Source organism: Pyrgilauda ruficollis, unplaced genomic scaffold (genome assembly GCF_017590135.1).
Source record: "Pyrgilauda ruficollis isolate IOZ18807 unplaced genomic scaffold, ASM1759013v1 scaffold3, whole genome shotgun sequence".
Classification (NCBI taxonomy): domain Eukaryota; kingdom Metazoa; phylum Chordata; class Aves; order Passeriformes; family Passeridae; genus Pyrgilauda; species Pyrgilauda ruficollis.
Genome location: NW_024524377.1, coordinates 8,453,799 through 8,466,389, shown reverse-complemented (window position 1 = coordinate 8,466,389; position 12,591 = coordinate 8,453,799). Strand labels below are relative to the sequence as shown.

Sequence of the window (12,591 nt, the reverse complement as noted above, 5' to 3'; positions counted from 1 at the left end):
GCACAGAGAATGTAAGTATTAAACACTCTATTTGTCCTGAGACTGCCTTGAACCAGAGAAGTGAATTCAGGCTGCAGCAGCAAATACCTAAATGCTGAATAATGTTCATCACCACACAGGCAAGTTTTTATCTGTTTCAAGCAAGACTCTGTGGGCAATGTGTCACATTTCCAAGCATGAGTGCCCAACTTCAGAGATTCCATTTGCCCTTAAAATATCACTTTTACAATGCAATATTTCTATATCTGATTATCTGCACTACACAGATCACAAAGAACTATCTTTAAAATGGCTGTTTAATTACTTCAGAACAAGCTGTGTTCTTTTGAAAAATACTTGAAAAATCAGCATCATATTTTACTGGACTTTCAATATGTATATGAGACAGCTCAGTATCCAGGACTTGGACTCCAAGAAGGATATTTACCTTCCCCACCATTTCCTACCTCTACAGACGGGTCAGATGCCAGATATCATCCAACTATGCATGCATCAGTTCCAAACAAGAGTTAAAATGCTAGAAGTTACCTATCCACAAGAAAAATGAGAATTAGAGATTGAAAACAACAGAAACGGGAAGATAAATTGGCTTATTACCCATGTGTTTCTTTAATTCAAGAAACATGAGCAGCATGATTTCTTGCAGGAGGGGAAAGGTCGAGAAAAGAAAGACCCAAAACTGTTCATTGTCCTAAGTCTACTGCCCTGCATACTGTCATAAAAGCCACTTCAGAATTGGAGTCAGTGGCTAACACTGACTAAATAGTAAAAGAATTTGGTGGATCATGAAGAGCCTGTCTGCAAGCATGCCTCCTCAGCTCTGCTCCTGGCAGCTTGAGTGTCAAAATCAGCTCCTGCACCAAAGGAACAAAAGATACACCTGGCAGGAACAGCTTCCACTTCAGGGAGAAGAAAGTCAGCCCTCGGTCTGAATGCAGATAGAAAATGTGCTCAAGTACACGGATTCCTAAACTGTCTGGAAGCAGATGAAGATCCCTGACATTGAAAATCATCTTATTACCACAGGTGCAATTCCTTCAGGGGAGGTAACTCCATGCAATGCCATCTCAGTATTTCCCCAGCTCTACAGAATTGCCTCAGCCCAGACACACTTAAATCTCACCCACCAGGACTTTCATCAAGCCCCCTTTTTACCTCCTCTATCTGTAACAGCTGCATTAAACAGAAAACACACATTTCTTCACATTACCTTACATCTCATGTAGTCAAGAAGTTTGTGCTAAGACCCATAAAATATTGACACAGTCACTAGTACTTTATTCAGACAGAGAGAATTTATTTAATCCCTGAAGCTATTCCCACTACTTTTTACAACTATCACAGGGAGGGGTATCTTTTAAAGAAATTATTATGTTTCTCAAAATAACTTTTTGTCATATGTTCCCCCTTTCACCCCAGTCTGCCCTGATCTTGAGGCCTCAATTACACTGTTTTCTGTCCCCCTGAGTATAATTCTAGTCCTTCTCCATTTGGCAAGATATACAGAAAGTGGATTTACAGTCTAGACCTCTAGGATTATGATTCAAACAGAATTTTAGCACTTCCAGGAGACCTTTTACTTACCAGATATCATTATACCAGATCCCTTGCTGTGTCTGTTTTGGTAAATCAGACATTCCTGTCTTTTGTTTGGCTATTACCTCCTTTTCTCACTGTGTGCACTACAGAACCCAGTTTTAATTGCTCTGCAACACCTGATTTAAAACCATCTTGGGCATATTCTTGGGTATGAACATTAGAAATATGCTCTAGATCTTATGCTGCAGTACTCAGTCACTAATCCATTTAAGCAGCTTGAATTGATAGGAAAGTCACATGCAAATTCAACCAGAAGATTTAAGAAATTGCCTTTTTCTGCTGGTCCCACAGGGAAATAAATTTTTGGCATTTCTGCCCACACACTCAAAGATCTTTCAGGTGTATAGCTGTCACCAGTTCATTAAGATGCTTTGATGAGGTGTTTTTAGGATCTAAAACTCAGGATCGCAGTTAAAAGAAATTAGTTGCTCCCACAGTAAAGCATTTACTTTGGGCACCCAATACCAAATGCAATTAATGTACATTTTTAAATGCTCAAAAAAACCTTAGTTCTTGTTCCCCTGCATATTCTGTTTGAGCAATTATATCTTCAGTTTTGATGGAGACAGACACTGATAGGTATTGACAAACACAGTTAGGGTCACTGTTCAGAAGAGAGAGGCTGTTGATTTTATTTCCCACTGGAATCTACTGGGAATAAATGAATGAAAGGATTCCAGAAGAACAGCTTGTTCTCTGGGCCTTGCTCAGTTCGAACAGGAAAAACATAAGTTATTAAAATATATACACAGAGCACGAGGACTGAAAACAGGCTGTGGGTTCTTTTGCTCTCCAAATCACAAGCCTAGACCAAATGCCTTTACTCTTCTTATTGCTTTACTGCTTTTTATTACTACTAGTGACATGTCAGCACTTCTGTCCATGCTGCCTCCCTCACCATGCTGTCAGACTGCCCATACCACAGAGGTTCCAATTCAAACCAAGTTTTTATAGTGGTTTCATTATAGTGTCATTAGCAAGGAAGCTAATGACTGAATAAAAAAGGGACAGCAGTCCCCTTCAAACAGGCTCAGTTTTCCAAACCAGCACACAAACCACCAGGTACTGCTAGCTTTTCTAGACAGCAAAACTCCAATCCTAATACTTCAGAGAAACATACTTTAACAAATTCTACATTAGACCAATGTATCACTACAATAACCCACACACTATTCCTCCAAGAGCCCATTAACTTGGTATTGACTCTTCTGCATCATGGTTAATGTTTCTTTTGCTATCCTAAATGCAATATGCAAGGGGACGAGGGAGCACTGATCTCAGCCAGTCCTCTTGGTACTTACCTGCTGCAATCCCTGCCCTACCACCAAACTCTAGATTTAGTTTCTGATTTTCGATATAGAAAGGATAGAGTTAATCTATCTTTTCTATATCTAACACTAACAAGCGTTAAACAATTTCCTACTTGATCATTAACCTGTCAAATTCAGCATAATAAAATCATCACCAGTTTAAGAAACTACAAAGGACTTGTCATGGAGAGAATTTTAAGAACATGACAATCATGTATAAATTTAAAAAAAGTAATGATGATCCTTTCTACAGCTGGATCCTGAAGAATAATTTTCCACCTTCACACAGTAAAAGCAAATGCTACTGCAAGAAGTTTTTTTTCCTTCAAAAAAAAAACTTCTCGAAACTTTGAGCTTTCTTGCAGAGAACGCATTTGAATTGCAGAGTCACTCAATGTGACATTTTAATGCTTTTCAGGAACTAGGCAGTGGCCTGGTATATGTTAAGTCTATGATTTATATTTCCTTGTAGTCTATCACAACCTATTACAACTATCAACAAGAGTTAAGGTGGGAGAACTAACACAGTAATTTTCCATCCACGCTATGCCAGCTCTCAAATGACAGACCTGAACTCCCAGTGTGTCTGCAGAGCCTGCAGAGGCAGTGCAGTGAGTCTATTGCAATCTCAGCTGTGAGCAAGTTACTGCTGGCCAATTTTCTAATACAGCGTTAAAATGCAAGAGATAATTCCAGGATCTCCACAAGCAGTAGGAGGAGGACAGTATTCCAGGCACAGTTTGCACTCCTGAGTTTGGAAACATCTGCACTATCAGATAAAGAGCCTTTTATAAGCAGTACTAAGTTAATGAATTTCTACGAAGTATAAAGAGAGCCACAGAACAGAGATCCTTAAGTGGTAGCACACTGACTGATGAGGCCTATAATTTTGTGGGAGGAATTTCAGTGTGACTGCTTTTCCCTCACTCAGTTGTTTCTTCTGGTGACCAGCTCCACTACCTACACCCTTCCTGGAAAGAGGGCTGGGAGGGCAGCCAGGGGTTTCAGGCTCCAGGATCTACCTGAGCACCCTGCTGCCACCGGGTTTAGCACAGGAGTCACTCTGAGTCACCCAACAGAAACCAGGAGGTTCAGATCCACAAAAAAAGGTTTTCCTCAGTACTCAAGAAAACAGGGCCTTCGCGGTCATTTCAGAAGAATTCCTCTCCTTATTCTGAATAAATGACAAACCAAGCCCTTTGGGTGTTGACAGAAAGGAGGGCTGCTGGCTGAGGTCTGGGTGTCTCCACTGAGCACATCTTAACACAGCCAACAATTCCACTGCTGAAGTGAGCAGACAACCTTAGGGTGGCCTTGTCTGATAGTGATGGACGAGACTGGCCTGTCTCATTCACTCACTTCTTCACTTGTAGCCCTGCTTGATTTATTTGCAGCAGCAATACATTAATGTTATCTGACAGCTACTATTAAAGTGTCACAAGCATGTGTATGCAATAACACAGATGCTGCAGGGAATTTGCTGCAGGCCAGTACCTCCTAGGCACAGAAAGCAAGGGGAGGCAGGGGAAATATCTTATAAAACAGATATCTACTCCTTATTACTCTTATTCAGAAAGAAAATCAACAAGGAAAACTACTACAAGAGACCAAGCACAGGCAGAAGGCATGGTAACATTCAGGCAAAATTAATGCTCCAAGTTTTCCCATCTGTGTCCTGATAACTACAGAACCCAGCAAAAACAAAACTAAACACAGTCAGCCATAGGGCAACATCTCACTCAGGTACACCATGCAAGAAGATGGGCAGACTCCCATGGCAGTGGTGCATTAAGTAGAAGGGTGATCACAGGCTGCTGGAATAGCAGGAGACACAAGAAAAATCTCTCTTCACTTTTTTTTTCTTTACGACAGTATACAAGCGTGGTGATAACATTTGGTTGATGGCATTTCCTGCCTCCATGACCCTTCAAGTACTTACAGATCTATTCTTATACCATGCTTGAAAATGAGAGTGATAGTACCCTCGTGCCTCATACACACAGAACAAGCAAATATTTAGTCCAAGGTCACAGCAAAAAACAGCAGCAAAGCCAGGATTTGCATACAGATTTCTCAAGCAACAGATTATCCAATACTTTAATACAAGCATTCACCAAATTCTCTAAGTCTCTGAGACAACAGCTAAACAGCAAGAACTAAGCAAAATATTCTTGCTGTGTCAGAAATGTTACAGAATTTGCCTTAACTATATTCTCTGTGAGTTCTTAGAAGGGAAAGTGACCCCAGCTCCATAACTCATGGAGGGCTGGAAACACTTGACAGCTGCAAAAATCTCAGATACTGAGGAATAAAATCACTCTGATCTACAGAGTATAGATCTAAAGAACAACGACTCCATGACAAGAACCAAAGAATTATTTCTGTTCTGCATGAGACAGAGCTTTTCATCTGCAAGTATGTGGAGGACATGTAAGAACCTCCTTGGCCCTTTTTCATGGCCACACTGAAACCATAAAGTATTTTGTCCTCAATATTCATGGATTATGGATCAGAATGATCATTACTATATTCACTGACATTCAATGCATCAGGTAACACAGTATAACTCTGTTAATTCTTCAAGGAACGCTTATATGACCTCAAAAAAGTCTGAACTGGGCTGTTTGTCACCTGTCAAACATACAAAAACCTCTTTATTATTAGGACAGATGTCTTATGTCCTCTGCTTCCATACTTTAACGAGCTAACACAACATAGCACTACTTTCTATCACACAATTACATTTTAAAAAAAATTATCATATCTTTGTGTTGCTCGAGTGAATTGACTGAATCAGCTGATGTGGCCTGCTAATCACAGAATGTAGCAGCACTCATAATTGAGCAGAATATAAAGCAAGGTCAAAAAAAGGTGCTGCTCAGTATATACTGGTGCCCGTGCCACCATTTTTTGTGTTTGCTAAAGATTCTACCACACCAGGACTAGCAAATGCACAGCTGGAAAGGTTATTGCATGTCCTCATGTCAGAGGACTCTTAAACCATCAGTGCAGTGCTCTTTTCTCAGCCACCCTCATCACCATCCTCAAAGCACCTTTCCTTCTACTCAGCAGGAAGGCTGATGCCCCAAGGATCGACAGGGAAACAAGCTGTAACCTATTAACTGCATAATCTACCTTCTCTCCTTTTAGTGCCAATACGGTCAAAAAAAGGCTATGGGTCAGATTTGCACAAGTATTTAGGCCAGATGTGCAGATAAGCAGTTAGGCTATGTAGACATACATTAATTCACATTAAGTGCCTATCTGCACCGTTTTGAACTGAGCTTCTTTCCCTTTATCAGATTCATAGTAATTTAATTGGAGCTGATTAGAAATTAAGGTCTCCAGGGCCAATACAAAAAAGTTTACATCAGATCGCTCCAAGCCACACTGCCAGCCACAAACTGCTTGCTGTTGTGTAAGAAAAGAGGTGCCAGGCAAGTAAACTGGGGAGGGTGGGACACTGGTGTTGTGGGGGACACAAACCCTGAGAGTGAGCTCTGCAGAGGAGCAGAAGAGGAGGCTGATGATGGCTCTGTTCCTGTGCTGCAGCCAGCTACATCTCAAGCTGTGTCTTGGCTTCAAGTGCCCCAAGGGGTAAAAGTGCACTAAAAACAAAGGCCAAATAAAACATGCTTTAATTCGCAGCCATTAAAACCCCAGCTGCAAATATAACTGAAGCATGTTTCTTTTTAAAGAAGCAACACAACACTTTCTCCCTCCAGCCCTGTTGACTTCAAAGGCTTCAAAAGTAACTTGATGCCACGACTAGAGGCAAAGCTGCCATTAAGTGCCAACTCCCGCAGTTACAGCTTTTGAGGCCCCGAATTCTGTTTTGATTATTTACCTTCAAATGAATTTAAAAAACAAAAAAAAAAAAAAGAAAGAAACAATGAAATGGGAGGCAGTTTCCAGCATGGCTGCCTGCATGCCTGCCTGTATGACAAGAGCTGGGGGCAGGTGAGTAAATGTACAGAACCCACAGTTGTAAGACGTAACCTTACAAATACTTCTGATACACTCTAGTGAGGACCATCTCTCCCTAGTGCTACATACGGCCCTCCACAAAGGATTTCTTATGTCCCTGTTCCCTCTTTTATTTGAGTTTGTTCTACTAGCCTTGATCAAGTTGAACACTTGCAGAAAACAAGCCTGAAACTCCTTTTAAAGTGACTTCTCTGGCGTGCATATGTCGCAGCTCGCTGGGTTTAAGTCAGCAGAGCTTTAATCCATGGCTTAGCACATCAAAAGAACTGGAGTTCCTGCATCCACATCACACACACAGAGACTCCCTGAATTCAGCTTGCGTGGCTTGCCCTGATTCCTGATTTAGCCTCATGAAACCCTCCCCTGAGCTGGAGCCACAGGCCAGGGGCCAGGTGAGATGTAACTTTAGAAAACAAAAGGCAAAGGGTGACAAGGCACCGCCACACTGCGCTGTGTCGGCACTGCCAGTCCTTCCACCTCTGAAAACCAACCACAGCACCCGGCCCTGCCTTGCCAGGACTGCTGCGCTGCAGCCCAAGCCCTGCTGGCATGTCCACGTGCCCAGCTACAGAGAACTAACAGAGAGAAGAGGGAGGGAAGAAGAAAAGAACAAGAAAGGGAGGAAGCCCTGTGGCTACCATGTTCGTTGAAGAAGAATTTGTTCCTTGCTTATGCTGCTGATGTTCTGGTACAGACTGCACATGAACAAGACATTCCCAAGCTTTAAATTTATTTTGGTGTTCCCAGCAAGCACAAACCTAAAAGCTACACTTCAGAATTTCCTGTCCCTGCATATTTAAAAATAATGCAGCCACACCAAAACTCCTTGGCCACTGCCAGGTCTGTGGAGAGAAGAATCAATTCAGACAATATCCCCTCTTTAATTTCCAATTCTCCGTCAAACAGATGAGGGAGAGAACAAAAGCTGAGGAGCAAATAGCTGAGTTGACTCATGTCTTCAAAGTGTCTGTTTAAAATGACCAAGTAAGTATTCCTTAGCCCAAACCAGAATGAATACAAGTCTTCATATAAAAGTATCTTGCACAAAGGCAGATGCTAATCACTAAAGGCTAAGCTCAAACTAAACATGCTCGAGGATGCATCCCATTTGTGCCACTACAATATACAAGAATCTTACAATCTTTCAGTTACAGTAATAGGGGCAGTAGAGGATTGAGAGCAAATGTCTTGAGGGGAAAGGCTGTAATCCAGTCACACTTGCACATGCATCTACATCATCTTCTGGACAAGACCTGATGGAATAAATTAGAGCAGTTAAGTGAGAGCAAAAATAATATATTTTTTTTTTTTAGCACATAATGACAGCACAGAAGACTTCAGCCCAGCTTCCTCCTCTGCAGCAGACCTACTGTACAACCCACAGCTACTCACTTAATATCATTACGTGCCAGAGCTTGGTTGTGGATTATTTTTGTTTCATATCCCTTCTCATATTTAACCAGGCCTCTCAGAAAACAGTTTACAGTTTGTTACTATGCAGCTCCACAGCCTCTAGCACAATGCAGCTCCAGTCCTGGTCCTACAGAGAACAGATTAATAACCATTTATTACAAACAGTGTGGCCGGCCAGTGGCAGCAGGGAAAGGCTGCAGCAAGGCACAGAATACACAGAGCAATTACACTTCGTGATTTAACCCCACAGTCCTGTCCCTTGGACAAAGGCTGTCTTAGTGCCTTCAGCTGGTCAGAGTAATCTCTTAATTTCTACAAAAAATAAATCAATGCACTTGCAGCAGCATCAATAAACAGCTGTTTCCTGTCACCTTCTTCTAAAACCTCAACCTGTTGAATCCCCTCTGCCACCCAAAGCCCCAGCCAATGTGCTGAGTCACAACAGGCAGCCATGAAGGCTATCTTCAAATAGCAACCAGAAATATCATTTCTTCCTTCCAGGCCATCCTTGTCTCTCTCTGAGATGTATTTTCCTATGACAACAAATAAAATTTGTTTTACTTGTGTTCCATTTAAAAGCAATTTGTAAAAAAGAAGCAGTGAAAATAAGAAACAGACAATGCCTTTTTCTTTAAATCTTTCCAACATAAAATGGGAAAGAATGCCTAAAGGTTTCCAGGCCAGCAGAGTTTTCTTATTTTGTTTGTTTATTTTAACATAAGTAATTTGGAAAGCATGAGATCAGGACGTACTGGTACCAACTATGTTATCTCAGCAGTGCTGCAATTTCCCATAGCCTACACTATCTGCAGGACCTCTGTTTCTTTATGGTCATGAATTCAGAAACAATGATAGAGCTGAATAAAATCATGAGCCTTGATGAATAATAAAGCACAGAAATCCTGCATTTGACCAAGGCTTCCTGGCTGGTGCCTTAATGGAAAAAGCTTGGCATGGGAGATGCCTTATAAACTCAAGTACTTACTATTCAGAAGACACACAAAACCTATACTGCCCTGAACCCAACCTTATCACCAGTCTCAACTTTTCCTCACTACCTTTCATCTGCACAGGGTACTGAGTGTGCTGAGTACGCCTACAGTGTATTCACAGCCAGAACTAATGAGCACCATGGAAGATGTAGGCAGGAATAAAACCATGTAGGTGCCCTAATGCCAGCAGTGGCTTTCCTGAATGCAGCTCAGGACCCTGGCTAAGCCACACAAATCCTAGCTGGCCCAGCCAGCAGGATTTGCTGCAGATCTTTGCTGCCTGCAAAGATCTTGCAGATGTAGCTTATTTCTCTCTGTCGAGGCTGGAGAGCCTTTCCACTGAGCAGGACATCCTGAGGAGCAGAAAAAAGGAATGTCAGGCTCTGACCAGCTGTGTCTTGGTTTCCTCAGAAGTCACAGCAATTTTGCACTGGCAGGCAGCTCTGTATTGTGACTGAACAGCACACCTGAGAACCTGGTGGGGAGATCTCCACAAGAAGTCACTTGGTTTTAAGGTGTAGTAGGGAAAAATACATTTCCTCAGCTCAGGAAAGGCTAAATGAGAGGGGGTGAACCTACCATATTCTACAAACCTATCAAGTCCACAAAACAGCAAAGCAGCACAGTGGAGCTCACAGTGTAATTTCCCTCCAGACTACTCTAAACTTGGAATGGGGGTTTTTCCAAATTTATTGCTTCTCTGATTTCATAACAAATTAGCTCCATGTACCATTACAAAAATTGCTTTGCTGTCAGCCCTGCAGGCTTAATTTGGGGTCTGGGAAGCAGAGGGCTCTTCCCTTCTCACACATTGTCAACAGCCACACAAGGTTTTGAACACTGAGTTCCACCCACGCTTGTCCTTGTACAACCCCAGTGAGGCCTTTCACAAGGTTGGACAGGTGTAAAATGACAGAACCTGACCTAAAACAGCACTGAAAAGACAAAGCTGGGGGGGTGTGGAGGGGGGAAGCAGTTACTCTGACATTACTTAATAGACTTGAATTGACTACGTTTTCTGGGGTTTTTTTTTGTTTTCGTTTTGTTTGGTTTTTTATTTAAATATTTTTAAAAGAACATCAAAGTATCAAATCAGAATGAAGATAACTGAAGGAAAGGGGTAGGAGGAAAGAGAGTTGCTGCCAACAGTCAAGGCAATACTACTGTTTTCATAGAGCATGTGTTCCCTTTAAAAGTGGTCTGCTAAGCCATGCTGCTACTCCAGCACTGTGGGAATGCAAAAGGCATGGCTGGAAACTGGGCAATCTCCCGCAGGTTTATGTAGGTGACTCTTGAATCTAATTAACTTCTTCCATCTCTACTATGCAGATCTCTCACTGATCATAAATACTATGCATCCAGCTAGCACAGAAAGAACTCCTGTTGGGTGCCTGTTCTATCTGATGCAAGGCTCCCATTGGCAGGCAAACAAGGGCAAAGGCTCAGGATTAAAATAATCCAAATTAGGTTCGGATGTAGTTGCATGCACTAATTGAGAAGATTGCCCCAAAGCTGCAGTAGTCCTGAACACACTGAGTACACGTGCAAGCAAGCATGCTGTCATGATGCTGACAGATGATGAATTTGTTTGTGTAGTGAATACATACAAGGAAGAAGCAGCTGGAAATGTATTGTAATGTGTGCTCTATACGAATCTAATCTCTGCTAATTTTCCTCAGATTCCAGCTGCTGGCCAGCTGGGTGCAACTGTGACAACTTTAGTATAAATTTCTGTTTGTGACTAAAGGACCAAAGAACTTTAGCTGAAGGGCAGATATTTGAGGAAGGGCCAGCACAGGCTATCCTAAAATAATGTTGTTTGAAGGCATAGAAACAACAATATTCAGCTTGAATTAACTCGCAGCCACACATTTTTGGTTTGAATACTCTCCTCTGGTTTAACTCCGTCTTCTCCTGCTCTTAGTTGTCTCTTTTATACATGAAACAGGGTAAACAACTATATTTTAAAATATTCAGGGTTACTTTTTTGTAATTAAGGAGAAGCTATTTCCTTTTAATTTCCCTGTGTGAGAGAGCAACTCTCCATTCCTTTACTAACCCCTTCTTCTTCCATACATCTAATTTCAGGAAATTAATTCCCAAGCCTGGCTAACCGAACCTGTATGCAGTATCCCTACCTCCACAGGGTCTCATTCAGTGTGCAGCAGAACTGCTAATCCCCCTTTGGATAGGGAGCACTTCACTAAATGCATCCCAGGGTTGTGCTTGTCTTTCACGGCTGCACCAGCAGCAGCTTAGTCATTCTCAGACTGACTCATGCACTGTGGTCTTTCTCCTTTTCTGTCATTTCCAACTGATGAAGGCTAAGCATGGAGCTGAAATGGAATCTATGTGATGATTTAACACCTATCAACTCATAAGACCCTACCTCTAAGAAGGAGTGTGCAGCTGGAAAACAGGGTTTAAGGCCAAGGTTTCTCCTTGTCAATAAACATCACAACAGACATCACCCAGAAGACCATCCTAAAAGTTCACTCAGATGAATTTCTCTTCTCAGATATCCATCTGTATTTGCTATCCTTCAGACCTATGGCATCCTCTCCAAAATAAAGCATTCCTTAAAACTCCTTGTAATTCAGTGTACTACCATTAGCCTGTTACAATTTCTTTACTCATTTTTCTCCCTATCTCCACTTCAGCATGCTTAAAACTTGCTTGTATTTAAATATGTCAATTACACCATCACTTCTCCATATCTCTTCCTTAGCAATGTTCCTTTCACCTCTTCTCTCCCTCTCCCCTGTCATTCAGCAGGATTGTCCTGAGGCAAAACAGTAATTCACCTTTAATCCATTCCTAGGTGGTCTTTAACTCAAACCCAGCCTTGGCAGCTGCTATTCTTCCCTTGCTCTATTTTTATCTTTGTAAATATGTTCAGGCAGGCAAAAAAAGAACAGGATTACTGCAATGAGGTGGGTAGTTAAACGACACAGTGTGATGAAGAAAGCCAGTTTGTAACACCTCAGAACCTCGTGTTCTGTAACCCAACAAGAACTGAACCAAGAGGCAGAAACCCTGACCAGAGACAGGTGAGATATTGCCAACAGGTCTGCCACAAACATCAGCTTAGCTTGTTCCTAGGAAATAACAGGGTACAACTGGCATCCTTGTATTGTAGTTACAGCTCACTGTATTCAGTTACAACTTCACTGGCTGGTGGTTCACCTCATATTTTTGATTATTGCTCAGATCCATTTTTTCTGCTTCTGCAAGGTCAGCTCTAAGAAATAATAAAAACTTATTCACACTAACAAACCTCGAAGCAGTCA

The 12,591-nt window shown here is 41.8% G+C and overlaps 1 protein-coding gene across 2 annotated transcripts in view; it reads right to left on the bottom strand.

The window, feature by feature from the left end:
• The window catches only part of ADCY5 (adenylate cyclase 5), a 204,803-nt gene that overhangs the window by 96,551 nt on the left and 95,661 nt on the right, over window positions 1-12,591 (bottom strand). The window lies entirely within an intron of this gene.